General features: G+C 46.8%; 1 pseudogene; it reads left to right on the forward strand.

The window, feature by feature from the left end:
• Nucleotides 1–3,395: 3,395 nt before the first annotated feature.
• LOC134377694 (dead end protein homolog 1-like) lies at nucleotides 3,396–4,410 on the forward strand (annotated as a pseudogene).
• Nucleotides 4,411–5,936: the final 1,526 nt, after the last annotated feature.

The following is a 5,936-nucleotide window of genomic DNA, read 5'->3' on the forward strand; positions in this document are numbered from 1 at the left end:
AGAGGAGCGGTGGACCAAGGCGCTCAGACTCATGCTGCTCAACCTTAAGAGGGGCCTCACTTGAGTGTCCTTAAAGTACCATCCAACATAACTTTCTCGTTGGCCAGTTAGCTTGGTGGTTAAAGCCCCCCTGTAACACCAAGGTCAAGGTTTGGATCCCCACATCGGCCAGCTGCCAAAAGCAAACCAAAAAGTAGATTTCTTTATTGTAAAAATACTATCAGATGGTAATCTGAGTACGACGTGTTTATAATTCAAAAGATGAATAGCCACACCAGATATTAACTGAAAATCAAAATAAACCATTGCCCAGAGCAAACCAAGAATCATGGCTATCCTTCCCAGCACATCTTTGTCCGCCCTTCTGTGGACCTTCCTCTCCCCTTCTCCCCCACCCAGACAAACATTGAAAACAGGGAAAATTGACAAGAGGACAAGATCCCTCCTACATAAAGGGCTGCAGGGACACAGAAGGCAAGAACTGAGGCTGGGGATAAGAGGGGCGGGGTAAGGAGAAAGGTGGACGTTTTCAGTTTGGGGTGAGAAAAAAGTGATTTGAGGCCACTGATGTATGTAGTGGAGCTTTGGGACAGGGGTTGGGGGAGAACATTCAAAGATTCAGTTTTGGCTGCCACGTATATTGTGAGCCTCTCCTCTTCCTTCCTGAGAAACTTCCAAGAAGTTTCCACATGTTCTTTCATGATGTAAAGCGAGAAGTATGTCTTCTTGGGCTGTGTCATTATGTGCAGATTAATTCTGAGGTGAGAGGGTAGGGTGGCCAAAGACTAACTGGTGACATTGTACGATAGATCAATTGAGGGGTCACAGAAAACTGAAGATTAAAAAGGAGCCAACAAGAGGCATTTTTTAAAAGGCCAGTTGTGTCTTGCCATCCCCCCACTTCTCTATTGCTCTCGGGATAAACTCCCAAATCCTTACCCTGGTCTTCAAACCCGGGTGACCTGTCCCTTACACTCCTCCCAGCTCCTCTCTGTTCCAAAAGGTGCCAATCCCGCCCTTCCTCTGCCCTTGGCCTTGCTATTCCCTGTGTGTCAACGTTTTCTAACCAAACTGTACACTTCTTGAGGGCTCACTGAGCTTTGTTGTCCAGATGACACGTAGAATCGTTCCTACATACTAAGTATCTATAAATAGAAGTGGTCATTGTGAAAGAGAACAGGAGGGCTGGCCAGTTAGCTCAGTTGGTTAGAGCACAGTCTTAGAACACCAACGAAGGCGTGGGTTGGGATCCCCGTACTAACCAGACACAGGAAAAGCAGAGAGAGAGAGAGAGAGAGAGAGAGAGAGAATAGGGAAGCAGTTAATTTGTCACAGACTTGGAGAGAATAGAAAATTCCAATAGGAGATTGACGAAATGGATTAATGTCTAACTAAGCCTGTGACGGAATACCACGTAGGTATTAAAATCTTGTAGAAGAAAAACAACATAATACTTAATGACAATGCTTAGAATATATTAAGTAAAAAAGATGATATTATAATAAAACACATAATTTTATACTCCAAAAAGTTGGTTTTTGTTTCTGTTTTGGCAGCTGGCACGTATTGGGGTCCGAACTCTTAACCTTGGTGTTAGCAACAGAATGCTCTAACTAACGGAGCCAACTGGCCAGCCCCAGAAAAGTATTTAAAGAGAAAATATTTCCAAGAATTAAGTATCCTTTTAATATACGAAGGTATGTCCCTGAAAGTTTTGTATTTAAAGTAATTAAAATTTTCTACCTGATATTATGAAAGAGACGGGAGACTGGTTTTCAGCACTTCTATGTCACGTGTACTGGTGGTTCTAGCTACCAGGGAATAAAAAGGAAAAGGTATAAGTATTAGAAGGGAAAAAATAAAATTCTATGTATATAACATAATCATATAATATCCAAAAAGATCAACAGATAAATTATTAGAATGAATACATCAGTTAAGAAATTCCCTGGCTACAAAATCAATACAAAAATCAAATATATTTCTCTATCTAAGCAACAATTAGAAAAATAAATTTAAAATAGTTTAAATCATTAAATAACAAGAGTCATCTGACAAAAAGCCCTTTGCACACAATATCATGTTATCAATTGCCTCTAGAATAGGGGTTGGCAAGCTTTTACTGTAAAAGGCCCCATAGAAAATGTTTTAGGATTTTTGGTCCATGTGGTTTCTGTTGCCTTTAGAGTGTAAAAAGCAGCCAGAGAAAATATGTGAATGAAGTGGGCATGGCTGTGTTCTAAGGAAACTGTATTTACCAGAACAGGCAGGAGGCTGGATCTGACTCGGGGCCCTAAAAGACGGATTCTGTCAATCTTGTCTGCAGTTACATAGCCAACTTGAAGGAGTTCCCACTGCCCAAATTTGGGACAATTTGAGCATCACGAAGAAAAGATAGTAATAACTTCTTATAAAACATTGAAAAAAAAATCCACAAATCCTTAATGATACTGGAAACGAAGAGGGCGAAACACTTATTTGTCATGATTTGAGATGACTCACATGGCTAATTCTTACTTTAAAATCCAGCACTGAAAAATGGAAAAGGAGAAAGATTTAAAAATCATAAAAAATTCAACATTGAAAGGGAAAATGATGAAGTATGCCCTGTTTTAGGAGGAACTGCAGTTTATCCCCAGATGAGAAGAGAAAATTCCTTATAGAAAAATGACACCTAGGGGGCTGGCTGGTTAGCTCAGTTGTTTAGAGCACAGCCTTGTAGCACCAAGGTCATGGGTTAAGATCCCGGTACTGGCCAGTCAAAAAAAAAAAAAAGAAAAGAAAAGGAAAGAAAAGGAAAGAAAAGAAAAAAGTGCCATCTAATAAATGTAGAATGAACAATAAAATCATCGACTAAGGTTTTGATAAGTGAAGCTGGAAAGGGGGTCTTGGGAAGCAGATACTTGCATAGCACCAAAGTACCCACAGACAAATGGCTGGCTCACTGACCATCCTTCATACTGAAGAAGTATGCTGTCAACTTGAACCAGGTTATCAAATTTAACATCACTAACAAATAAAAATAAGTTAAACAAATTTAACATCACTAGCAGTGAGGCAATCTACCATTCTATTCCATACCTCTTGCCAGGATGTATTCACCTCCTGACATCGTCCAGACTGTATTCTTGCCAGAAAAAAGTTTTATTTAACCTTTCTAAGCCGTTAGACCTATATTCAGCTTATTGGAACAAGTTAAATGCCATCACAAAGAAATTATGAGATTGCTCCAGAATGACATTTTTTTTTTTTTATAAGACAACTGACCTGGTTTTCAAAAAGTCATTTTTTTTTAAAGTAGGGGGAAAGCGTAGTGGATTGAATTGTGTCCGCCCAAACTCACTGAGGCTTGACTTGTACTCCCCAGGTTTCCTGTAGTAGAAACTTACGAGTCCAAGCGAGCGTGTGAGCTCCAGGGTGAGCAGGTGAATCCAGAGAACGAGGCGGCGTTGGAGGCGCGGGTCAGGGAGACGGGCGTCCGCCTGGTGCAGGTGGAGGGGCAGAGGAAGGACGGCGGGCCAGCCCCAGGCCGGGTGGGCAGCGCGCCGCCGGCCGGCTCGGAGGTGCTCTCGGGCGGCTGCCCCAGGACGTCTACGAGCACCAGGGGATCCCACTGTGGCAGCGCGCGGGCCGCCTGCGAGATCCGCCTGCCCATGACCTTCGGCGGCCTGAACCGCGGCTTCCCGACGCCCGCTGCAGCTCGCGGCGCGGCGCCCAGGCCGCCATGGCCCCGCTGCACAGCCGCCCGCTGCGGCGAGAAGAGCGAGCTGCGCGTGGACGGGTCGCCGCCGACGGGAGCCGCCGCCGCTGCTGCTCGCGCTGCAGCCTCCGGGCCCGGCCTGCAGGAGGCGCTGCCGCTGCCCAGCCCCGGCGGCGCCCGCGAAGATCGCGCTGCTCAAGTTCAGCTCGCAGCGCACCGCCGCCGCCGTGCCCCCAAAGGCCCTAGCGGGAGGGCTGTCACGCCTCTGTGCAGCTTAGGTGGCCGTGGAGTGGCTCAAGCCAGGCCCGAAGCAGCGACTCCGCCAGCAGCTTGCGGGTCCCTCACTGCGGTGCCTACAGCCGCAGGGCAGCCGATTGGCCTTGGCTAGGGACAGGCTAGGGTCCCAAGGGGCTCGGGCTGCCCTCCAGCTGCTGTGCTAACAAATGAGGCTGGGCAGCCCGGTGTTCCTCACCAAGTGTTTGGGCACAGGACCTGCTGGCTGGCACCACTTCTGGTACCAGGCGGTGATCCCTGGTCATCCAGTGCCTTTCAGAGGCCTTATCTGGGTTGCGCTGGCCGCAGATGGGCAGCACGGGCATGACGTAGCCAAGGATGCGGCGTCCGCACAGCTGCTGGAGGCACTGAGTGAGTCTGGGGCCGGCTTCTTGTGGTCTGCTGGGGCTGAGCCAGGTGCCATCATGAAGCAGTGACCCCGTCCTCCACAGGCAGCCTAAACAAGGAGGGCAGAGCCTGTGTCAGTCTCCAGCCCAGCAGGCCTGGGTGGCCACTGTCTGATCCCATTGGGGGAGGGGCGGGGTCCTGCCACATGTGTGACACAGCCTCCCTGCTCGGGCAGGGCCTCATAGCACCTGGGTGGCTCGGGTTTGGCTTATGTGGTGGTGAAGGACCTTGCCCTCCCCCTCCCAGCCCAGGGTCAGACCTGACCCCATGGTGACACCCACACCTACCTTTGTCCCCTCACCCCTCTTTCTCCCACAGCTCAGTATGAATCATGCTTATTTTCTTGATTTCTTTTGGTTGGATTTTATTTGCGGGGCCGGCTGAACCAAAGGGTCAGAAATCCTGCCTTCATCCCCACTTCTTGGCATCTGGGTTTGGCTTATGTATAGTTTTGAGTTTCTCTATGCTGCTTCTATTTATATTAAATCCATGTTTGCTGTAAAAAAAAAAAAAAAGAAAGAAAGAAAGAAAAGAAAAGAAAGAAAGAAAAAGAAAAAGGAAAAAGAAAGAAACTTAGCCCCCACTGTGACTGTTAAGAGGATGGGAAATCCTATTATGGTAGTTGAAAGGTGGAGCCTTGAAGAGCTGATTGGATTGTAGGACCATGCAGGAGCAAATGGATTAAAAATGATGGTCAGGGGTGTGGTTCTGAGGACTTTAAAAGAAGAGGAGAGTCTGTCTTTCTCTGTCTTGTTCTCTCAGCTTCCACCATCTTGAAATGTGAGACCCCGGGGTCACTGTCACCACCACCAGATGGACTTTGGACTTCCCAGCCTCAGAAACTGTAAGCAATAGATTTTGTTTTCTTTACAAATCACCCACTTTCAAGTATTTTGTTATAAGCAACAGGAATGAACTAACACAGAATGTATTTGATGAAAAGAAACAAAACAAGGGCCGGCCTGTGGCTCAGTCGGGAGAGTGTGGTGCTGATAACACCAAGGCCCCGGGTTCAGATCCCACAGAGGGATGGCTGGTTAGCTCACTGGGTGAGCGTGGTGCTGACAACACCAAGTCAGGGGTTAAGATCCCCTTACCGGTCATCTTTTTTTAAAAAAGGAAAAAAACAACCGATTATAATGTGAACTTTGAGAAAGAAAAAATGCAGCCCCTGACCACCATAGCTGAGCCAGGCCATGGAGTTCTCCTACTGAACATAAACCATGTCCCAGAACACTCTCTCTGTTACCTTTCTGGAGCAAGACAAAAACCAAGACCGTTCTGTAACTGTCTAAGAACAGACAAAAACAAGAACTTTGTCCAAACCACAAAAGGGCCAGCTGTCTCTCTCCCTTTCCTGCACTAGTTTGCCTGCTTCTAAGTAAAAGTTAAGATAATCACAGAATTGCTCTTGCTTTTTGACAGCACCCAGTCTAGAACAAAACCACCCCTTCCTTGAACCCTCCCCCAATCAACTAACACAAGCTGAAGTCCTATAAGCCCCATCTTGAGTTGCAAAGAGTTCAATCAAATATGTCCTCTCCTCCTACCTTTA

The sequence above is a fragment of the Cynocephalus volans genome, chromosome 5 (genome assembly GCF_027409185.1).
Source record: "Cynocephalus volans isolate mCynVol1 chromosome 5, mCynVol1.pri, whole genome shotgun sequence".
NCBI lineage: Eukaryota > Metazoa > Chordata > Mammalia > Dermoptera > Cynocephalidae > Cynocephalus > Cynocephalus volans.